Source organism: Sphaeramia orbicularis, chromosome 20 (assembly GCF_902148855.1).
Source record: "Sphaeramia orbicularis chromosome 20, fSphaOr1.1, whole genome shotgun sequence".
Lineage (NCBI taxonomy): Eukaryota > Metazoa > Chordata > Actinopteri > Kurtiformes > Apogonidae > Sphaeramia > Sphaeramia orbicularis.
Genome location: NC_043976.1, coordinates 10,432,079 through 10,457,676, shown reverse-complemented (window position 1 = coordinate 10,457,676; position 25,598 = coordinate 10,432,079). Strand labels below are relative to the sequence as shown.

Genomic DNA, 25,598 nt, shown 5'->3' with positions numbered 1-25,598 from the left:
AATAAATACACGTTTCTTTGTTTCAAAAATTAAACACATGGTGTCCAGCTGAGTGGACATATTTGCAACTCCATGAAAAATAGGTTAATTAAAAAAAAAAAAAAGTTGAGTCACATTGTTTTTTTCATGCCTAAAGAGGAATAAAAACACTTAGGAAAAAAATCTTAGGTTCTCATAATTCATGCATGAATGGGTTAATCAAAATGTGATTGAAATGTATTTACCTGGCAAAAAAAGTAAGGTCGATCCTTTTGGAGAACAGTTAAGACTGTAAATCTGTGTCTACATCAACCCCACAGTGGGCTCCACTTACACCATCTACCTCCAGCATTAGCAGTCTTTATATAGCCAGCTTTGGGGAAATGAGGTTAGTGGCCCAACTTCTTGTGTTGATGGAAGTAAAGTTGAACTCTCTGTCAGTTCATAGGAGGTGTGGCTTACGAGAAGGAGTGCTCAGGGTAAGGGAGGCATGTAGGGCCCCTGCACGTCAGTCAGAGATAATATGAATGGGAAAGGTTCACTGGCCTCAATGGTGCAGTCTTTCAAGGACCGACAACAACAACAGAGAAACATGTTTTGTAAGAATCTTATGTCTACATGGGTGCATGATAACAAAGCTCTGACTGCTGAATACGTGCAGCCCCACTTCCATAGGGTTATGTTTATGCTTTTCGACATGCCTGTAGACGCATGAAAAGGTTACATAGTACACATTACAAAAACAAACCACACCTTGAAGCTGACATATATAGGTTAGAACCTAATACTGCAAATCATGTCAACATTCATATGTGACAGCAGTTGAACTCCATTGAAAAAGCCGCAAACTGAGACTTACTGATTCCTGGCTTTGTAAAGTCAAATACCTTGACAAACAAAATGCAAATGCAGTATGACTTGCACGTCTGACTAATGTTTCGTGACCTACAGCGAATTTGCAAAACAGTAATCTCTGTAGTCTGGTTGTACACAGAGCACATATTCAGATACTGTTTATTTTCAGTTAAGTTTAATTAAAATTCCTTGTTTTGGAGATGTCTGGGGGTGTTGCGTTCATTGTTTTTGGCAATTATCTGGTGTTAAAAAGTCAAATCAAATTCCACAATAAATGAGGGTGTGATTTGAGGACTGGTTGCTGGTTATCAGTGTTAAGCTTCAAAGCCTTGACTTCTCTTCACTTCTGTGCGTTTCTCTTCCTTTTATGGCTGATTTGATGTGCCACATGGTGGAAAATGATGCCCCAATTACTTGGACTGATACAAAACATGGAAGTGTACGGAAACATTGCAGGCACACACGTGACTTTTTGTACCTGCAAATGTAGTGAAGATGAAGCAATTTTATTCTGCTGACTTTTATATTACCAGTTTCTAACCATGTCATCAGACAATTTGAAAGATTAAAAAGCTGTTTTAGCCTCACTTGAGCAGTTAGAGCAGGGAGTTTTTCAGTGTTGGTATTACATATGAATATAAAAGTCATCGTATAGATATCACAGTTTCCAGAGTGCACATTCAAATCGGGCAGCTTAAAATTGGTTCCACTTGAAAAGAATTAGAAAATACCATTTCTAAAATGGCAGTGATAACTGAATGCTTAAATATAAATGTCACAGCTGCACTTCACTGGAGCTGTTCACTATTTTGTACCAAATAAGTCAAGCATGAAAGTATTTTGAGGGTTGAAAAGTTTGCATTTGTCCCTCAGTTTCATTTCTAAGTGCTTAAAGTTGTGCTGGTTTATATAGGAGACTTGAACAAATACAGCATGTCTTACAGGATAAGAGCAGTGTCAAAGAGGAAATTGGGCTTTTTTAACCAATTGAACAGGTTTCTTTCTCTTCTTCACTCATTTCATAGCTTTCTTAAGGATGCTGAACCAACATTTGAATAATATGCCATAGATCCTCCCTCATGACCTCCTTATAAACATATTGGTGTGGTGCTGCACAGACTTACAGGCACATTCACTTGACTGCAATCCATAGATAACAACATCAGTCATATTTACTTTTGCTAATTTCAGTGGGCCATGTGGTTAACATAGATAAATCACCAGACCTAACAGTTTCACAAAGGGGAAAGGAGGTCAAAAAAAAGATGGATGCACCTACAGGGAGTAGTCAGTAATCCTACAATGGTATTCTTCTCTGCCTCAGGACAAAATGAGCATGTTGAAGACTCATCTCTGGGAGGGCGTGTGTGTACGTTTCCCAAATGAATACGTTTCTCTCTGTGTAATTCTTGGCAATCCAGGTGCCTGAGGATAAAAGCCTACAGCAGTGAGTTTGCGAAGGGGGTGTCAGTATGTGTAAATCTCTCTCTGCCTGAGCATGAATGCATAAAAGTCAAACGCACTGCTGTTAATGTGTGACCTGAGTTGACTTGACACAAAGTAGTGCTACTGTAAAGGCAACCATCACTTAATGTTGTATGATACTGGTAAAAGAGGAAGGACATGTTTAATTTGGTAAAATATAGACAGAAATGAGGGGAATTCCAATAGCTTTAGTGCTTCTACTGACAGTAACATTTGCATTAATTTAGAGGCTGAAATCACATGTCCTATGTTAGCTAATTTAGAGCCTTAATAACCATGGAAATGACTCGGCATATAGCAAACAGCTCCTAGCAACTGGCAGTGCTGGCACTGGCGTTGAGGAGGTCTCCGCCACATCAGAAGATAAAGCAGGATGTTTCGACACTTCAAATGAATAGCAGATCAAGCATGTCATAGATTATGCTGTTAGACTGGGAGGGATTGAATTATAGCTAAAAGGAAAAGCCTGCTGGAACAGCTGGGTAAATTGATCTATCAAACTCAAGCTTGACAATTTTTTTTTCCACAATCCTGTGTGAAATTATGAAGGGAAACATCCAAATCCATCCCCCTGGATGCTTGATTAAGATGAAAACGGTCTCAACTTCATTCTGTTTATTCTCTCTAGTTCAGGTGTCAAAATGGTTTAGCTTCTCTAAGAGCTGAGAGACAGCACGTTAGGAGAACCTCAAATGGTTTGACCTATTTTTCTGTAATATAATCCTAGATAGAATGCATTTAAAGGTAATTGCAGCATCTATTCCTTTTTGTTACCTGATTAATAACCATTCCACAACTTGCTCCAAATTCTCCAACCCCATCTCCTTCCTTTCACCAACAGCCCTGATTCTCTGGATACACACAGTCTTCTCAGTCTCTCACCATGCCATGAGAGATGAAAGGGGATTCTGGGGTATAGAGTGTATCAGGCATCTTAACAAAGGGTGCCAAAAAGGCCCTGACTCCACAGCCCGGGGGCGTGGCACTGGGATGCAATCTCCCAGCCCCTTTGTTCTTTAGTGCTCGGCTCTGAAATTGTTTCAGAGCGGCTTCACCTTTTTCATAGCGAGATCCTACCCCTGTTTCATGCTTATTCGGTGCTTCCCAAAACAGGAAAAAACATGTCTCTGTAAACAAATTCTGACTCAGACGGGAAAGCTATTTCACAGTTTCAACTGACAAATATTTCATTTCTATAAAGTGCTACTTGCAATAAGTGGGGTTGTAAAAGTACTGCTGTAAAGCCTACTCCCTCCCTGTGTGTCTGCTGTGATGAACTAACCCTTCTGTTATCAGCTGCGTCTCCCACTGCTTAGCTTATTGCTGCTGTTGACCTTATAAAAGCCATTTTTCTTTCAAGGAAAATACTTCACTTTATCTTTTCTCTTGCAAAATTGCTCCTCCGTGATAAGTACAGTATCAGTAGTGGCCTTTTAATTACTTTATGATTTTTGACCAGCAGTGTAAACACATTCTTCTGCTTGGTGTGTAAACAAGCTCCAAACACACTGAAGTAAACATCTCTCCTCCAATGTCACAAAACCATGCTTTGAAAGATTAACTAAGACATTATTTTTGTATTTTGGGCTGCGATAGAGTACAGCTCAGGTAAATTATACCACCTGCACACATTCACACACACCAAGAGTGGCATGTTTGCACAAAAGCTCTATTGAAGTGATCTGCAGTAGAAGTGCATATGAACAGCACACATGCAGCAGCCAATGAGAAGCCCATATTACAACGGGTGTGCGCTCAGGTCTCACTCTCAGCCAATCGCGTCTACTCATCCACACAGTACATGTGTTTGAGAGTGTGTCAAAGAGAGAGATAGTGAGAGGATTAGATTACATTGTACAGATGGACAGTATTCTTATATGTCATGCACATATTTGTTCAGTTTCGTTTGCTCCATTGTGCTGCAGATTTGGGTTTCTTTATCCAGTAAAGCGAAGTGATGCAAATCCACAGTGATAAAAAAACAAAAAACAAAACAAAACTCACATGCATAACATTTAGTAGTTGTTGGATTCATACAATGTAAGAAAAGTTAATATTACTACTACTACCACTAATAATAATAATAATAATAATAATAATAATAATAATAATAATAATAATAAATATATATAGATTTCTATAGCACTTGTCAAGGCACCTAAAGTGCTTTACATTAGTGATCCATTATTTATTTGCTCTCACATTCACACTATCATAAGGTATAATTTCAGTTTCCCTTTCAGGATTCTTAAAAGAAATATAGTCACGTCGTTTGTTGAAAGTGATTGTTAGGCTCTAAATGTTTGTCTTTCTGCCAACTGCCCTTTCTAAGACCATTGCACTTTCAATCACACCACCAAGGCCTTGATCTCACCATTGGAAGGTGCCGCATGTAACTCGCAAATATCATGTGATCAAGGGGCTCTCATGAGGCATCACATGACCGGGTGGATGTTTGAACAGTGTGTCCCATACAACTCCGCTTCTACTGTTGTCCTTGTTGTTCTGCCTCGTACTTGTCATGAAGGCATGATGCCTTGGTGTGTTGTAAGCATGTGCTTTTCTTTTGTTTTAAACAGTTTCTCCAGCCTTGCATCACTGCGTTGCTTTGCAAGTAAGTCCACGCAGCATTTGAAGTGACCATATTCTAAGGATTATACTTACAAAGCTTAAAATCACATCATCTGACACACTGCTGCATTGCAAAATGAAAGAGTTTTAGAATGAAAAAAGGGAACCTCGTGTGTGGTTTTACATTGACATTATTGTTGAACAGAAAATACTGAAAGAGTGCACACCCTGCTATTGAATAGATGGTTTTGAATCAAGACTCAGCTGAAAGGCCTCGCATTTCAATGAATGTCCTACAAATATAACACAGAGAAGTGTGATGCAAAGCGCAATGAAATGATTTTCATGTTTACTCATAATAAATAATAAATGCTGATTATTATCAACAGTACATATGCAGCATAAACAGCATCAATACTGAATTTTTAAGCAGCTATTTAATAAGATCCTACTGTCATAAGAAGCTGGATAATATAAATTGTGTAATGATTATTGATGGGGTAATAAAATAAGTTAAAATTTTGAAGTGTGTGTATCATTAAGTAGTACTAGGTCGCGTTCATTAAATGATACATGTGTCTCTTATGATATAAAGTAGGGATTATGCTAACTATACCCATGAATTTATTGCATTAATGGGGTTTATTACATGCTCAACCCAGTCACATGAATCTTTTATTGCTTTGACAACACATTATCAGTTTCTGTACATGTTGTTATTGTACTTTTTATCTATGATCAAGAGCGACAGTCACAGCCAGGGTTACTACTGGACAACACAGGGAGCCCAGCCTGTACAGATTATATAGTTGTGATAAGTTTACTGATAACGCTGGTGCATGGGTGGACTTATCTGTCACTGTGAGATAAACGAAACAAAACACAAGACTTTATCTGCAAATATGAGTACAGACTCTGCAGGAAATGACACTCTAGTGAAGAGGTTTTTATCAAGCAAGTTGTCATGGCATTTTCAGTCAGGAAGGTGTTTGCACCCACAGTGTATCAGCATCACAGTGCATACAGTGACACGGTGTCCACCTAGTGGTCAGTATGGGAATAGCACACAGCTGTCTCTGCTTAGAGGTTACCAGCAGATGGCGCTCACACAACAGGTAATAATACTTGTACCTGAGAATCTGCACGTTTTTTGTTGTTCTATCAACACCTGTTTACACCAGCCTGTTTTTAATTATTTTTTTTGTTAAGTAGTCTCATTTGGCAATTAGGGAAAGTAAAATTCTATTTTTACCCCCACAGCAGATGTAAGACTGTGTTGCTATGGCACCAGAACAATAGTATGTCCTTCAGTTTTCTCTCATCCAAGACATTTAGAAAAGACCTCTGATTGTAATTTAGATGTGACTGAATAACCCTTGATTTGAGTCTGACCCTGCTGAAAACTCCCTGGGACACGGACATGGAATACATAAGGAAACCCTTGTATGCTTTCCGCTTAAATAATGCATCAAAGAGGCACGGCGAATGTCACTCCAGAACATGACTTGTGTAGATGTTGCTCACTTCTTTCTGCGTGACTGGCAGCAGACATTCAATTTTGTGGTGAGATCTCCCTCCATTCATTTTACAGATTCCAGCAGGGTTCACACATCGACAGACAGACGCATCTGTCGATTACAACTCATCTGATGGTTAGAGAGGTCAGAGAAAAGAGACTCTCCATTCCTTTGCTGGCTCCAGAGTGTATATTGCTTGTGAATGACTTTCACTTTAACAGAGATAAGATATTTTAAGGTACATTCATAGGCTCTTTGTGGGTACCTTTTAATCGATACTGGCTTATGTTCAAACACAGGCTTGTTTCGTGTTGTTTTCCACATTGGAAAGTAAAGGTTTCCTCTTTTCCTCTTGAAGCAATGCAGATTAAACAGTGTTGTTGTTCCAGGAGCAGGTACATTGTTTTCTGCTTATTCTATCATTATCATCCCTTTAAAGGTAATTATTCCTCATAGCTTTATTACTGCTGGCGGTTTACTTTTAAATCATGAGACAAGCAAAATGCAAATAGGCACGGGCTAACAATAATTGCAGCAATTATTACAAAAGTTCTCTTGTCATCTAATTGCAGATAATGAAATCATGAGATAGTGAAACAGGGATGATAATTTCAGTGAATATACATATCAAAAACCCTACTTTGACTGTCAAGTGGGTCAGTTTGACGTCACCGCACTGAATGGGAAAACAGCTCATCTCACAGACAAGTAACACTGATTGTCCGATTGGAAATAAAGCATTCTGCAGTTTTGTTTTTAATCTTCCCTATATCTTTTACGTAACAGAAACTCATTTGCGTTTATAACTGAGAGCTTCACGGGTTTCTTTATGTTTCATTGATAAGTCTGTTCAGCCGTAACACCACGCTGCACTGAAATTGTGAAAGGGTCACGACTTTCATCAATGCCTGAGTGCCCCACAGTTGAGCTGAGGAGAATTTCTTTCTGTTAGCGCAGACCTGAAGGTGAAACTAAGTGCAGCAAGTCAAATAGAGACTCTGACGTGTTGGCTTTGACACCCACATGAGGCACCTAATTGTACATGAGGAGAAATGTATGAGTCTGGGCAGAGGGGTGTGTGTGTGTGTAATGTGCCATGAATTAATGTTAGCAAACAGGAGGGAAAATGAAGTGAACAATGTCATCAGTGCCACATGTAATAGGAACATATATTATCAAAGGCCCCAAGACAGAAGAAATTATAGGCAAATGACTGATACTGCTGTAACAGATTAAAAAGAAATAGAGATTAATAAATGTAGAGGTTATTATCAGATCAGAGAGATTAAATGCGTTAAAGAACAGTTATCGGAAAATTGAAATTGAAGTCCTATGGGATTGTCATACTCTGCTAATTAAAATCAGAACCCCTCAGTCAGACTTTTGATGATTCTTTACAATTTAGAGGAATATTTCTTTCCCCATTTCTATTGTGTTGCCTCAAAGCGAGCCTTGTGTTGCTGTTTGGAGAGTTGAGTGTGCATCAGTGTCAAAGAGGTCAGCTCTGGCAGGATGCAAACACATATCCAATTCTAAAGTTTTTTCTTCGTCTTCATTTTTTTTTTTTTTTTTATGTCAGACACTGCTTTCGCCTTTCGGTATTCTTTTCAAACAGTGAACATTCAGAGCGCTCCGAAGTTCGAATAAGTGTAATAAAGCTGCTCTTTGGTGGGGGGAAAAATAGTTCAAACATAAAAGACATCCGACCCCAGAAGAAGCTGTTTTTGCTGCTACATGTGGGCTGTTACCCAGCTCTGTTCTGAACCTGTAAAAGCACTGTCTGTGTTTCAAGAATTTCTCCATGACATTTGAATAAAGGTGTTCTACTGTGTGTTACTGTGCAGAGTGCTTTGGATATATTTTCTTTTTGTACATTCACAGATAGAAATTAGATTTTTCTCCAGGAAAGGTGCGATGAGAAAATACTGTTAACTTACAGTTCTTCATATTGGTCATTTAAACCTTTCATGCACGAATTATGAGAACCTTAATCAAATTTTTTTCCTGAGTGTTTTTATTCCTCTTTAGGCATGAAAAAAACAATGTGATAGAAAATTTTCTTCTGAAAAATAAATAAAAAAAATAAAATAAAAATAATATATATTTTTAGATACATAAAAAAAAGTAATAATGACAAAAAAATTCTTATGAACCTATTTTTCATGAAGTTGTAAAAATATCCACTCAGCTGGACACCACACATTTAATTTTTGACACAGAAACATGTATTTACTGATAAATTGTGTGAAAACTGTGGGGAAGGCTTGTGATTCTGGGGGTTTATCCTCAGGAGAGATCTACACAATGTTACCAATTCAATGTCAGAAAAGACATGCAGTGTCTTAAAACTTTAATAAAGATATGTGTAAAAAAAAAAAAATTAAAAAAATAACGAAAAGAACAACACAATCCATGAATATACAAGAGAACAGCTGTAGAATAGCTGTCCACTGTAGTGACCACTATGCATGAAAGGGTTAACCTGACCCTGTTACATTTAAAATATGACTGAATATTTTCATATATTCGGATTCAAGGATGAACTGAAGATTTTAGTGGCCAAAGGTCAAATATCAAGGCCCCTTCTTTTTTTTTTTTTTTTTTTTTTAATATTTAACTTCTATTTGACCAGGAAAAAAGATCCCATTGAGATTACGAACCTCTTTTCCAAGGGAGTCCTGGCCAAGAGGCAGCATGAAATACAACACACAGTTACAACATACAATTTACAGGACAAATCAATCTATGAAAAACAAGTGCAAGTCATTGAGTTATTCTCGAGCTGCTAGCACTTTGAGTTTGAATTTAAAAGCATTCAATGAAATCAGTTCACTCAGTTTCCAGTCTTTTAGCAACATATTCCAAATGCCCTTTTACCCTTCTACCCAGCTCTGTACGGGCGAACAGCACAAAGAGGAACAAATGCTCGTTTGATCACAGACAATAAGAATCAACACTTCTTCTTGTTATTAAACTACAAATAAAGGAAGGCAATGGTCCAAGTATGGCCTTGTACATAAAGGTGTACCAGTGTCCCAACCTCCTAATGAACAGGGCAGGCCAACCCACTCTGGAATACAACTCACAATGATGTGTCATGGCTTTAGAATTAGTAATAAACCTAAGAGAAGCATGATAAATTGTGTCAACCATTTGAAGATATTTGGACGATGCATTCATATAAAGTAGATCTCCATAATCTAACACCAATAAAAAAGGGGCACAGACAAGGCGCTTTTTTACATCAAAAGAAAAACACAACTTATTTTGAAAGTAAAAGCCCAGTTTAAGCTTTAACTTCTTTTCCAGGTTTTCAAAGTGGGGTCTGAAAGTAAGGGATTCAGGGAGTCATCAGTCACTATCACCTCATATCAGTGCACTTTGGTGGAGGTCATTTCTCAGGAGCAGCTTAAGGGAATTTCTTTCAAATTTGGCGAAAACATTAACATGGACTCAAGGGTGAACTGTTTGGATCTTATGGTTGAAGGTCTAAGATGAAACTCACTGTAAACAAACACTACAAGTCAAGACTTTACAAAGTAATTATAAACTAGCGCACTGACCCGTGGAGATCCACAGGTTCTAAATGTAGTAGTTTTTATGCTGTTTTTATATTCATGTGTGCTGTGCCGCATTTGTCCAGCAGTCACCGCCAAAGTGTTCTGGCCATAGCATCATGATTGGAAGGCTATTGTGTTCCAAAATTACTAATACCTCCCCAAATATTGGTCCTATCAACTTGCCCTTTGTGCTAGTCCGTTTCTTGACCAAAAACACGTAAGTATGACAAACGGCAGTAGTCAGCTCTTTCTGGATTTTGTGTGAATCCCGAGACACACACACACATACACGCACACAGAAGCCACTTGACTTTTAAAATATAGATGAATAAAACTTATAATTATTTGAAAAGATATGATGATGTGATAACATTTCATATTCAAAAGGACAAAGGTCAATTTTGCTCTTGTAAGCACTTTTTTTTTCATATTTGACGCAATTGATCAGATTTGGTGGCCAAAACAAAGATCAATGCCCCAGTGCAACTTCACAATAATGGTCATGATTAAAGACTTTATCAAAAAGAACAAAGGTTAAATTAGCTCTTGTAAACACCGTATCTCAAACAAATTAAACACAACTGATTACATTTTGGTGGCAAAAGGTCGAAATCACTGTGACCTCACAATACATGTTCTTTTTCTCTTTTTTAAAAAAAATTATTTTATTATTTTTTCCCATTATTGATAGTAAATGACACACCTGCACAAACAGAATGCTTGAACTTCTCACCTTAATTCCCACGTTAGCTGAACTCCTGGCCAAAAGGCTCAGAAACATTGATTGTACTTTGGAAAAAAAAAAAAAAGAAAGAGAGAGATGTTGGAAATGATTTGTCTCCTGAGTTTCTCACTTTCTACTCACTGCACACAAGGAATATCAGAAGCAACATCTTCAGTAAGAAAAGCACAAGTGGGGCCAATAACAGTGATGATGGCTCTGGTCCGCTTCGGTGGAACAGGAAGATGATAGTGAGCCATATGCACTACTATACCAATGTTCTAGAACTGGAACACCTGAATGTGACACAGCCGGTAGTTAATAATGTAGGTTTACTCGTGTACTTTTTCTGCTCAGGTCATAAAGTATCTACACAGGCCACACAAATATTTTGACTCAGGAAGTCTGCACTTTTTTGCATAGATTCAATTGCTGCCCCAGTCAAAGGTGGGCAAAGCCACAGGGGAAAATTACCAGGAGTCATCACGTGTCAGGTAAGATTCCTGAATAAAACAAAATAAAACAAAGAGTGGGTTTGATACAGACTTGATAAAAGTCAATCCAACATGCCCACACAGTCCTCAGATGAGGTCTCATCAGACTAAATAAGTAGGAGGATAAAAGCTAATCAAAGCCCTTGAAGCTGACATTACACTGTGTCAACAAATCCAATGAAACAGTAGAATAGTAACAATGTCTCTCTCACTTCTAATTTACTAAAATCTAATAAAGTAATAATCAGAAAATATATGGCACTGAAAACTGGAAAAACAACAGCAGCAACCAAAGACAAAGTGAGAGACAAAACCAAAGCTAAAATGGGAACAAGCAAGAAGCATGAAGAAGAGCTGGGGGAGATTAAGGCTTCGCTGATAAGCTTGGGAAAAGAGGTTAGTGAATTTACAACCGAGATACCGAAACTGCTTCAGGTGGTGACAGACGTTAAACAACTAAAGGAAGATGTGAAGGAACTGAACAGATTGATTAAAGAAAAGAACAACAGAATTGAAGGTCTGGAACGGCGAACTGATGAATTAGAGCAGTACACAAGAATGGAGGATGTTATTATTTCTGGACTGGATGTAAAGTATCGTTCATATGCAACCGTGGCCAGAGGGTCTACCGGGCTCGTGGACACACCGCCTGAGGAGCTAGAAACACTGGAATGGTAGGTAATTAACTTCCTCGAAACTAAAAGCATAACTATCCAGTCTACGGACCTTGAGGCTTGTCACACGCTTCCTAGAAAGGTATGGAGACACATTTGTTTCTTTATTCATCAATTAAAAAGAACAGATTTGCAACCAAAAAAGAGATTTGAGAGCAAAAGACAGTAAGTGGCAATAAAAAAAAAGATAATTGTGCTTATAAATCAGTCCTCATTGCTTGTGAGTTAAAAACTTTTGCTTGAGACTTCAAAAGTTCTGCATGAAAATCACTCCTCTTTGCTTGCAGCTTCAAAAGTTTTGCTTGCAAATTCAACTGCGCTTAATGGGCGGGGCCTACGCCGATGGATGAGAGAAGAGTTTCTATTGGTGGGTTTGTCCTGGCTCCAGCGCCGGCTCCAGCTTCCGCGTTAAACCCACTTCTCCATTGTGTTATGTTACTGGGAGGTCAGTTGATAGTCTGTTGTTCTTTGAAATTGAAATGTGTCACATAAGTAATGAATTCCACTAAATATCATCGGCTACAGCCTTTACATTCACAGCCTGAGCAGAGTACGGAATGAGTGACGGAGTAACAGGGAGGAGTTTACAACATAGGGCTGGGATTTAAACATTAGTGATGACCGGTACCTGCGGTACCAAAACATCATGGTTCCTACTATACCAGAAAACAAATCTGGAATAAGACACACTTAAGTAATTTATTATTATATTATCCTCTGTATTTTGCCATTTTCACTGTAAATCATGTATTTTCCTATAATTTCATTTTCAATACTTAATTTAGATGCTCATGAAAACTTGAGTAAATACATAGGTTATTGTATCTAAACAGAGAAAACTGAAAAAAAGTGACTTTTTCAGCAAATATATCAATAACTGAACATAAACCAAGCATCTCCATCCACTATCATTTATGAAACTCCAATGGTTTATAGGAATGTGTATTGACAAGAATCTAGCGATACGATACAAATCACAATACAAGGATCACGATGCAATATATATCATGATACTGGTAAAAAGGCCATTTTTTTTTCACTTGTTTCTTTTTTTTTTAATGATTATTTCCTTGAAGAATTGAATTACACCAGAATATGCACAAATACTAAACACATTTTTATTTGGTCACAACAGGATCTAATCCTATATCACAAAATTGTTTCTGTGTTCAAACTGAGATGATGTTTTACAGACATTACAATTTAAGATCCTGTTCAAATGTTCATATTCTATTAGTTCATAACTAACATCATAACATTATTTTAGTTCAATCCCAACAAAGGAACTAACATTATTTAATGAATAGTGTTAAATGATAATAAATAAAAAACAAAAAAACAAGAAAAAAAATGAGCCTTCACAATATCTGCATTTGAATAAATACCTAAAAATATCAATACAGTACTTTTTAATATCGATACAATATTGTGAAATGAAATATCGTGATATATTGCAGAACCGATATTTTCTTACACCCCTATTGGTTTAACTGGTGAATCAATATTGTAGAAGATGATGGTGTTTCCACATTCACTACAGAGCCTCTGAATGTCCAAATGGATCATATCTGATGACCATGAAAAGATGACAAACTGTATTTTGCACTGATTATTTACATGTATAGTATTAATGGATCAACAGGGATTAAACGTTTACATAAATAGATGGTAGAGGTTTGTCTTTATGGGTTAATCATGTTCATGTGAAACCTACTCAAACTGCAATAAGCAGCTCATAATAATGAACATGTTATCCAGTGGCTTATTGATGCTATTTTAGTAGATTTGAACAAGACCTGACCGGTTTGTGGAATTATTGGATTATTGATATAGGCATATGGATGGTTTGTAGTACTGACAATATATACACGATATGTTAAATGTATTCAGTGACACAGTATTTATTAACAGTCGGTTCTCAGACAAGAAAATCACTGAAGTAATGAAAAACAGATGAAAAAAGCAAGTGAAGTAGAGCATTATGAGTCAATGAAAGGCATTGAATATGAGCACATGGTTCAAAATGTAGCAAGATTTTTGTCAATACTTCCTCATACACAGCAAATAAACATGAATGATTTGGCTTTTCTCTCTGAAACTCCCAGAAGACAACAGCAGATGGTCAGGGTTCATAGAAAGGACGTGTCCCATTCTGCCCTTTGGTATCTCCTGATTGTGTGGTCAGGATGGAAGGCACATCACACCCTTTAGATGAAACACTTCAATATATAACCTTCACTAATAATACCTATTTCCATCCCTCTATGTGTCCCTGTGCTTCTCATATTGCCTCAGACCCCAAAAAACAACAGGAGCTGAGAAATCAGTAGTCTGGTGTTGGTGTTAAGGTCCCTTCAGGATTCGAGGTGTAGTTTTGTTTCCCTTGGAGAGCCACCATATACTGGCAGGTGCAGAAACGCACCACTTTTGATCTCTCTGCAGAGTGCTTTGCTCACTCCCTTTGATTCATTTGCCACTACACTTTGGAATGCATCAATTTTAGTGTACATATTGCGTGGTTTTCCTTGTGTTTTTAGATCATTGCGGGGGAGAGTAAACAGCCGCAGCAAGCCAGATTTAGAAAGCAGTACACCTACACAATTTCATGCAAAGAAACACATTGTGAGGATTTAAATAGACATTCATGTAGGCATCTAAAAGTAAAGGTTTCCAAAAACATCCTTCCTTTAAGGAGAGTTTTTAGTCAACCTCCTCTTTATGACCTCAATTAGAACATCTGAATGAAAAAGGTTGGTACTTTCAGCTAAAGACCATCTGGCATCCCAACTGCTGCTCTTTAAATTCACTACAGTTTGGTTCATAATTCAAATTAAGGGGGGTACTGGGGGGTCTGTACTTGTGAGAAGACCCAGACCCCCCTAAAGAGACAAAAATATCAGTTTTGGACTTAGACAAACTTTATTGATCCACAAGGGAAATTATTTGGTCACAATAGTTCAGTTTCATACAAAAACATTCTTGAAACATTCCTAAAAAAACACTTGCAAAAAAGCAAAAAAAAAAAAAAAAAAAAAAAAAAAAAAGGAAAAAGGAAAGTAAGTGTGAAGAGATAAAAGCCATAAATAATATAAATAGAATAAACTAATAAAACAGGAAAAAACATGCAAAATACAATTATATACACTACACACAAAAAGTGAAGGATATTTCTTTTTTTTTGGTCATTTTTACCATTTGTAAATAAAACTATGTCTGGTCATTAAAAAAATGTGTTTCAATTCAGTTCACACACAAAAAAGTAAAAAGTGGAGTGCAAGAATCCCAAATGAAAAAAATAGCCCAAAAATTAAAAATATCCTTAACTTTTTGTTTGTAGTGTGTGTACAAATCTACAGGAAATGGAAGTAGATACACACTATTTACATTCAGGTGTGAAAGTGACTAAAGTGCAGTAATGTGAATGTATGAGTTAGAGGGGTGAGTGGTTGTACAGGTGGATGGAGAATGATATGAATGAAGTCACCGCAAGCCAAGTGGGTGGAAAGAATTGTCCCTGATGGAGAGCAGCTTCTCCTGTGTCCTCCTGTCCCTACTGACTCAAACGTCTCCATGTCCTGCCAATAACGTGTCCTGCTTTTCAGATCAGTTTGTTTGTGAGACGTATCTTACGTTAAATGGAAGTTGAATGTGTAGCTTTGAATCTTGCTTTATCTTTATCTTTGAATCTTTTGTTCGTGTGTGCTGAACTTGGAGAAAAGGTCAGATTCTAAGAAAAAGATCTTATCTTGCAGCTTTGTGGTAAAAGCGAGCTGAGTTAATCTTGATAATGAATTTAGGGACTCTCTGTGGTCAAGAATTGCGCAAGTGTTAGAACTAGACGTACTTACGGAAACTCTTTGTGGATTAACTGTGCAGTGTAAGCTAAATTGTTGGTGCAAATGTCAAACCAAGGTGCGATTAACTCAAGTGAACTTTCAAATGGGGTTTTTCTTAGAATTAGCTTACGTGGAGTTATTGACATAAGCTGTGACATGTTTTACCCAGCAACAACTGTCAAACCAATCATATATGAATGTTGAGATTATGAACCAAATATGGAAGTCTTCCAAGTGACTGAAGACTATAAAATGTAATGAAGAAGATTTTCATGTAGATGAGACAAAGCCAGAGACGAATAGTGTGTTTGATGCTAGACTAACTGATAACTGACTTCTTTCTTTTTTTGTAACTTTTTCTATTTTTGCCTGAAGCAATAAATCAAGCTCTGTTTCAACTTTTTAAAACCTCAACCCTTCTTTTTTGGTGGATTCTTCATTTCTCCTGGGTTGGTCCCTCCATCCGAAACATAACTGGTGAGTTAATGATTTAAATAAAGCGACCCCCCTCTGGGGCAGCCCGGATTTAACTGGACAGCCGTTTTTACGGAAGTATTGGAGTAAGGTGGAGAAACACCAGCGGTCAAGTGTTTCGCATGGGCACGCAGTTTAAGTCAGAGCAAAGCGAAAAGAGTTACCCTGTGTATAAAATCTAAAGATATCTGATGCCGTAAATTCATTAACCTAAATTAATTGTGGTTTTTGAGATTTACTGTTACTGGCGTGTTCAAGATGTTGATCTGATTGATGTCCCTCTTTCTGATGCTGCTCCCCCAGCTTACCACGACAAAGTACAGGGCACTAACATCCACAGGTGGGTAGAAGAACTCCAGCATCTTGCAGCATACATTAAAGGACCTGAGCTTTCTACTAATGCCCTTCTTATACACAGCACCACTGTTGTCCTTCCAGTCCAGATCAAGGTTCTAATAGTTTTGGATTTTTCCTTATAGTTTAGTTTTATTTAGTTTTGACTTTTTTTCCCCGTCTAATTCAGTTAGTTTTAATTCGTTTGCTAGTATTTATTAGTTTTTGTTTTTTTCTGAATGCTTAGTTTTAGTTTAGTTTGAGTTTTTTCATATCTTTTATCTTCTTTGCCGTCGTATTCAAATAAATCCCATACAGGACTCTGCTGCGTTCTCTCAACTTTAATCTCCATGTTTCCAGGTAGAGTGGGGACCAGAAGACGACAAAATGACAAGTGATAAGAAGTGACAGACCGTGAAGTGTCGTATGGTGCCGCTAGCTAAAATTGCTACAGCGAAATAAATCGCTTTTGTATCAATCCAATGTGGACAAAGAAGAAAACGAAGGGAATTTTTATCCATAATTTTTATATGTTTTAGTTAGTTTTGTAAGCACACAATACAGTTTCAGTTAGTTATTATTTTTTCTTTTAATTATATATATATATATTTTTTTATTTCCGTTAACAAAAATTTTTTTTCAATTCTAGTTTTCGTCATTTCGTTAGTTTTCGTTAACGATAAAAACCTTGGTCCAGATTGCAGTTCACATGGTCTGCCAGGTACTTGTAGTGGACCACAAGTTCCATCTCCTGGCCCTGAATTGTGATTGGCTCTACTGGTGTACCTCTGCCTCCTGAAGTCCACCACCAGCTCCTTGGTCCTGTCCATGTTCAGGAGCAGGTGGTTAGCGTGGGACCACTCCACAAAGTCTGTGATCAGCGTCCTGTACTCCACCTCCCGTTCATCTCTAATACATCCAAGCACTGCCGAGTTATCAGAGGACTTCTGATGGGTTGGATAATTCTTCTGATTTTGTGAAAAAAAAAGCAATACAAGTCAACTCCCATTCTTAGCGTAGGAACAGTTTAATACAAAACACTTTCAGACACCCCTATTGTGGACCGTACCATTTTTGACCACGATGGCGCTAAAGGAAACTGAGAACCAACTTTAACTTGTTCATCCATTCCTGACTATGGTTAGGGCTTCATTTATCCTACTGGTTGCCGGTTCAGTCCCTGACTAGTAGGAAGAGTGTGGGAAAGTGGTTGAACCTCACTCTCTCATGCCCACATCCACAGCTGAGGTGCCCTTGAGCAAGGCATCTGACCCCTCACTACTCCTTGGACAGGCAGCCCACTGCTCACTGTGTGTATGTCACTAATTCACAGATGGGATAAATGCACAGACCAAATACCCCTCAACGGATCAAAGAGCTTATATACTTTGTTAGAATTAATCAGTATTTAATTAACATTTAATCAAAATGTAATGATCTCAAAAGATACTTCATATTATTTTACTTTAGATAGTTAAAGTCTTAAGTTTAATCACATATTAGTTAGAAGTAGTTAATGTTTTAAGAAAATTATTTTGTTTCACTAGATTTCTTTGTTTCACTAGTGAGTGGTAAAGTTCTTATGATAGCACATCTTAGTCCACATACTAAACTGGCAGATTTATGATCACAGGACTTAGGTTTTACCTTAGCTACACTTTTGAATACACTTCCCCACATAGGATCATAAACTATAGGACACAGATGTCAAACATGTAGCCCGGGGGCCAAATCTGGCCCGCCAAAGGGTCCAGTCCGGCCCTTGGGATGAATTTGTGAAATCCAAAAATTACACTAAGAAATTAACAATCCTTTTAGTTCAGGTTCCACATTCAGACCAATTCAATCTCAAGTGGGCAGGATTCAGTAAATTACTATCATAATAACATAGAAATAATGACAACTCCAGATTTTTCTGTTTGTAAATGTAAATATTTTCATGTATTTTCACTAAAACAAAGTATAATTTTGCAAAAAATGTGAATAACCTGAACAAATATGAACAACCTGAAATTTCTTAAGAGTTTTTTTTTTTTTTTTTTTAATTTTAACAATATTCTGCCTGTTATTAAATGTTTTGTGTGTTTGTAGATCCACTGTGATCTGTAAGTTATAATGTACATGTGTAAATGATAAACTGAGACACAATATTGTTAAAATTACACTTATTTTTTCAGTTTGTTCATGTTATTCACATCTTTTAAAAGAATAGTTTGTAGCTGTAAACCTTTTCGTAATGTAAATTTACTTTTTTCGCTCTAAAACAGAGAAAAGCTTGGAGTTGCATTATTTATATATTATTATGTTATTATTTTCGGGCCCACTTCAGATCAAATTTAGCTGAATGTGGCCCCTGAACTAAAATGAGTTTTACACCCCTGCTATAGGAGAGAAGATGTAAACATGGTCAGTATAGGGTCAAACATCTGCTTGACCTTAGAGTCAGGTAGTACCAGTTCATTTTTTGTGACACAACCTACCTAGTACGAGAGCAGCTTTGCAAAGACATGAAATATGTTGCTTAGATAAGGGGGAACAAGGATGTGTATATCTTAACTGTCGTCAAAACAGGTTACATGGTGGAGTTTCAAGGAGCAACGTGAAGCCGCTGGAGAAAACCCAACGCACGAAATGGAAACACTTATCCAAGGACCCAATCAGAAGATGAGATCAAGCTACACGTCTAGATAACTATTGTCTACTATAAAACACTGGGTCTGGAAAAGAATAGTGAGTCAGACTTTACGAACTGGCAAAGTATACTGTTGTCAGGGAAATAAAGAGACCCAGAGCTCTGTACAGCTTATCAGTTGCTACTTGTATGCCCTGTGTATGAATTGTGCTATACAAATAAATCTGCCTTGCCTTGCCTTTGTTTTTTAAATAGTTAACTGAGACCGCCTGAACTCATTGTTATTCTTTATAAACGAACATGCAGGAGAATACAGACACATAGAAGATAATGAAGATAAAATGAGATTCTCCAACAACTTGTATAAACACAATGGGGTTGCAGATTTGTTCCAAGTAATGATTAAAGATGTTAACAGGAATATTCCCCAACACAATGGTCCATATTGTGAATGTATGTACGCAGTATTGTCTGTAAGTATAACAACCGTCACAGTTAATCATCTGCCATCCTACCTTTCTCTGCTTTGTTCAGTTTATGCTCCGATATGGGTGGACCTCCCAGATGTTGTGGGGTAATCTTTCTGTTTTGTTCCAACTGTGTAAGATAAGCACAAACAGTAGTGACGGAAGACAATACAAATGAAAATGTAGCCAAAAAGAAAATAATTAAAAACCAAACACAAACTAGAAAAGCACTTGGAGAGCGCAGACCTCCACCAAGGCAGATCAGTCCCCCCACCCCACCCCCCCGATCACCACCAAAATTTAATAATTTGTTCCTTGTGCCAGTATCAACATTTCATGAAAATTTCATCCATAACTTTTTGAATTATCTTGCTAACTGACAAACAGACAGACAAACCCAGATGAAACCAGAAGCACTCAGAGAGCGCAGACCTCCGCCAAGGCAGATCAGTGGGCCCCCGTGGCCCCCCCCCCCCCCCCCCCCCCCCACACCCCGATCACTACCAAAATTTAATCATTTGTTCCTTGTGCCAGTATCAACATTTCCTGAAATTTTCATCCAAATCTGTCCATAACTTTTTGAGTTATCTTGCACACAGACAGACAGACAGACAAACCAACACTGACAAAAACATAACCTCCTTGGTGGAGGTAAACATAACCTCTGCCATTACACTTGGCAGAGGTAATTAGAGGCAAGGCAAGGCAGGTTTATTTATATAACACATTTTGTGTACAAGACAATTCAGTGTGCTTTACATAAAACATTAAAAGCATAACAGCAGAAGCATTAAAAAGTATAGGCATGAGAAAAACAAACAAACAAACCAAAAAAATCAGATAAATAGATAAAACAGATAAGCAGATAAAAACTTTAAGCTTAAAAGAAAAAAAGCTCTATTCAAATGCAGCTGAGAACAGGTGGGAGAATAAATATTTTTGGTGTGGCTTAACTCCTAACCTTTCTTCCTTCCAAATCTTTTTGTCCCTAGATAGACAAATAGACTTGGTTCAGTACATGGAGAGATTTGAAGCTCAAACATATTCTTGAAAAGATAAAAAAAAAAAAAACACAGAAAGAGCTGAAGAGCTTAACACCTTGTCCTGTAGGTGGAAGGTTTAAATCCTGTTCTGGATCAGCCATAGTCCCAGCCTCCTGGTCCTTGCACTAATTCAGGAAGAGTTTAGAAGCCATGACATTCGGTCAGGTAGGTTTTATTCTTCTTTAGCGATGACCAAAGGCCAACCTCCTGAATAATGGATGTGTTTAATGCAGTGAATCAGTACATGTGTGTGTTGTGGGGTGTGTTTGGAGTGCTTACAGTCTGAAACAACACACTTGTAGCATATATGTGAAGTCCACTGTCATGAGGTAATGGAAACAAATGAAAACTAGGAGCATATGCTTTAGACTTCTTCTTTTTTTTTTTTCTTAAGTCCCCTTTGTTCCAGATTGACCTTTATGGCAATTTTTCCACCTGGTCCTCGTCTTTGTTTTTCTATTCGGAAATTTACCTCATGTAACACATAACGCATCAATATTCTAAATGTGAACCTTTCAAGACTTTTTTTTTGTTTCTGTTTTTTGTTTTTTTTTGTCAATGGAGAAGGTTGGTGTAGAGGTTCTTGGGTTTGTTTTGTTTTTCTATACATTTTTTAAAAATAGAAATTGCGCAACAATTTATTTTCAATTGATTTGTCACATATGATACAGTGTTTGTATTGCCCAATTTCTGACTAAGAGGGGCGTGGCCCAGGGGGAAGTGACACATGTGCATACCCTCTATAACAGGTCTGAAGTAGAGGCTCTCAGGCTGAGTGTCAAGTGTGGCCCTGCTTGTGTGGAACAGGCTGATGAAGCTGGTTGCCCGTAGCCATGTGCTGAGCTTTAGTTTCTGTTGTCGATATCTGAGTTTCCTTATGTTCTGTCGTGCTGTTTTTCATCAGTCAGTTTGTTTTTGTTTGTTTGTTTTTTTCATTAACACAGCCCTAAGGGCTATGTGCCTTGGACGATCACTGTAAATAAATTATACCACAGTGAAGATCATTCCAGCTTCCTGGTGTGTTTCCTCCTCCACTCGGCCAATCGTCACAGTACTGACCTCTGGATCTACTGGTTCTGTTGGAAAACTACCACTGATGGATGAATGGCTCCATCAGACAGGCCTCCCCTTCCACAGACGATCTGCATCGCTGTTGTCTTCCAGAGACACAGTCAAAATAACATCCAGGTTATCCACTGTGACACCCACTAACACACAACAACACAAATGTACAACTGTGGTGGACATTCATTTCATTTCATTTTCATTTTATTTATTTATTTAGACAGGGACAATGCACAATATACATTAACCTCAAAAAGGAGAGATGTAGTGTGCCAGGTTCTAGCACTAGTGCTAATTTCCACCTGTAGTCCCTGGGCAGGCTGATGTTATCATTAAAAAAAACAGACATTAATTAAAAATAAAACAGTAAAAAACAGTAAAAGTTGCATATTTATAACTCCATCTATGTAAAATATTCATTCCCATCCAACCATTCACTCTTATGTCCCACTGCAGTCTGTCACACACACTCTGAACATGTTTACATCACATTGCATTATGTCTCCAGGTTTGGTTTGACAGTAGATGTTTTTTCATCATGCGGGAGAATGTGTGATAGTTTGTACTTGTTAGTAGTTCTGTTGGTAATGTGTTCCACTGGCGCATGGCCACACATGAGAATGCTGAATTTGCAAATGCTGTTTTGTGTCTTGGAATCCTGCACTTGTTGCTTGTTGTTGATTGAGTAATTCAAGATGTTTTTCCAGAATTCGAAGAAATAAACCTTTTCAAAGGAGGAGCAGCAGAATGATGGATAACCTTAAACAACAGACACACATCTGTATATACTAGGCCTGTAACAGTACGCAAAATTTTCGGTTTGGTACGTTTTCGGTTATGAAAGCCACGGTTCATTTATTTTTCGGTTCGGTACGGGAAGAAAGAAAACCCCTCAAAATGTCTTTAATGCATTTATGAATTTTTGAACATTTTTCCCAAAATTTTTGGAGACAATAGAATATAGCAAAACAGGAATAATATAATTCTGCTGCTATAAATCACATAGAAAATAAAATAAATAAAATATTACTAAATGTATTTTAAACATTAGTATTGCACTTTTCCCTGAAAGGTAGTTTTGAACAAACAACAAAAATCTAATCACAGTTCTGTCAGTTCACATTCTGCATAAAAAAAAAAAAAAAATCTGCATGAAGTGCAATATTAACAAGAGGACAAACTCATATTCTCTTTTAACAAACTGAGGAGCTACATTGAGAACAAAATTAACCAAATTATTTATTTTAGGACAGAGAACAAACGGCTTAGGCCACTTTGTGTACTTGTGTGTGTGTGTGTGTGTGTGTGTGTGTGTGTGTGTGTGTGTGTGTGTGTGTGTGTGTGTGTGTGTGTGTGTGTGCAGGGTGCAATTTGTCAGAAACACGGGGGGGGGTTGTCGGAGCTGAGGGGGGATGCGGTCCATAACTAACGTAACTAACGCTGGCGTGAAATGAAAGTGAAACTTTACATTCTTTAAATGTTATACAGTGTGTGTGTGTGTGTGTGTGTGTGTGAGAGAGAGAGAGAGAAAGAGAGACAGACAGACAGACAGAGCTAGTGTGTTTTAGAACTACTGTAGTTCCTAGGGGCCAAACAGTGTTCATCTTATCTTCTCTTTCCTTGTTATTGTCTTTCACTGGGACCTGATGTGATTCATAAACTGGACTGTACTGATGGTGGAAGGTCTTCAGTCTCTTCCTTCCAGGTTCACATCATATTTGTTGTTTTTTTTTAACCTTATATCAGCTGCTATTCCATATTTCGGGTCGCCGTGCACTAGTTCCATATGTCCGTGTAAAACTTGTGTGGATTTAAAGTTCCGCATTGAACAACGTCTTTCGTTTCTTTTTCTCATCATACTGTGCCGTTTCGGTACAGCTGTGTACTGAACCGAACAGGTGTGTACCGAAACAGTTCGGTTCGGTACGTGTAATGATACAGGCCTAGTATATATATTTACATTTTCGAAGCTTAAGATCTTATATTTGGACAAAATTAAGCAGTGATGGAATGCTCGCCTTTTCTTGTCATGGATCTTAAGCGAGTACTTATACAATGATTCTAGAGGCCTCAGGGCAGATTTACAAGCCTGCGACCAACCGGTCATACAGTAAAGAAAATGTAGAACTGTCATTGCATTTAGATACATATTTGACGCTTCAGTGGACAGTGAGTTTCTGATATATCTGACGTTAGCATAGTTAAATTTTATTGTATTTGCCATCTTTTTAATGTACTTTTTAAAGCTTAGATTTGGGTCAAGTGTAGCACCTAAATATTTAAATTCAGTTATATTCTTAATTTTTTGTCCTTCTATCAGGATGTGAGAAAAATTCTTGGGTTTATTGCGGTTTGTAAAAAATATCGACAGTTTTCTCAACATTCAAAGTTGGACAGGAGTTCCTCAACCAATTAGAAACCTTCTCCATTTCTTGTGTTAATTTTTGAGTGACCTCTTCCATGGTTTTACCGTGGGTATATACCACAGTGTCATCAGCACATTCCTGATCAGACACAGAAAAATGCATCTGCAGAGACAAACACATTGACTTACATTTAGAGACGATGTCATTCTATTATTGTTGGTCCAAACCAAAGTCCATTTTGTTTCCCTACACAAGAAAGTTGAAGATTTAAACATTGCACTATATCATTATATTAGTAATATATTCTATTAATAGCATTGAGTTTAAATAAGTCAAATAATGGCTATTTGCAACTATTTCATTTGTTGTTTTTTTTTCTTCCTACTACAGGTTCATTAAATACTTAACACACTTTCGAAGTACTAAAGACTGATCTGAAATTAGAAAAAAGGTGGAAATCATACAAACAGCTGGTGAAAGCATAAAAGACGACATGGTACTTCAGGATTTGGAAATGACAACAGAAATGTCTGGAGTGAGGAAAAGAAAATTGGGATTTATTCTTTCCTGGTTCTTCTCCCACTTGAGGTGGTTTCTTCTTTTTTTTTCGTTCAAAACAGTAACTATACATAAGGGGAATTTTATTAATCATTACTTTTAATGTTACTATTTTTAAGGTGACCATATATTGATTTCCAAAGACACCCAGCTTCACCTTGAGATACTTAAACAATCACATTATGTAAATATTATTTATCATCACAAACCACTTTTCCGATGTGCCGGAAAAGGATTTGAACGATTTTGATTCAAACTGTGGTAGGTCTGTAGTCGTCAACAGCTGCAGACAGAATAATGAAAGGCCTTGTCCAGACTGCTAGCTACCACTGTATGTGGGGTGTGTGGGTTTGTTAAACGAAGCTACTGTGTTTTTAACTCACCAGCTGATAGGCCATGAGCTACTGTGAAGGCGCTGTGTCCACATCGTCGTCTTTGTTGTCATCATCTTCATTAGCAATTTCTTCAAATATCTTCTCCCACAAAACTACTGGGAGGATTGATTAAAAAAAAAAAAAAAAAGTATGTAGCTCTCTTGGGACAATGTCTACAAAGTTTGTTCACACTTTTGAGAAATTTGGATTTTTTACAGATTTTTGAAACATTCAAAATTTGCCTTTCCTTATAATGGTCTGTATTTTGATGGTTTATAACACTGAAATGGTTAGAGATATCAATATAGTTACTATTGAGCACTGATAGGTTGTCATATGTGGACTTTGATTTAATTAGTTGAGTTCTCCTCCAGTGAAAGTACCTCCCACTTCTACTGGGAGATTGATCAGAATTCCATGTAATGACCATGAACCCTTAACTCAAAATCTGTGACTGCATCATGGAATTGCTGAAAACTCTGTGATGGGCCCGCAGAAATCATACCAGTGTAAGTCAGTGACATGCATCAGCTGTGGTCCACACACAGATCCCCTCATTCAAATATAAGCTCTATATATAACCCCTCCTGAGAC

General features: G+C 37.5%; 1 long non-coding RNA gene across 1 annotated transcript; it reads left to right on the top strand.

Moving 5' to 3' along the window:
- Window positions 1-5,409: 5,409 nt before the first annotated feature.
- LOC115411192 (uncharacterized) lies at window positions 5,410-25,357 on the top strand. The gene is made up of 3 exons (XR_003934179.1): window positions 5,410-5,420; window positions 7,878-7,883; window positions 25,223-25,357. It is a non-coding gene; the product is annotated as an uncharacterized LOC115411192 (long non-coding RNA).
- Window positions 25,358-25,598: the final 241 nt, after the last annotated feature.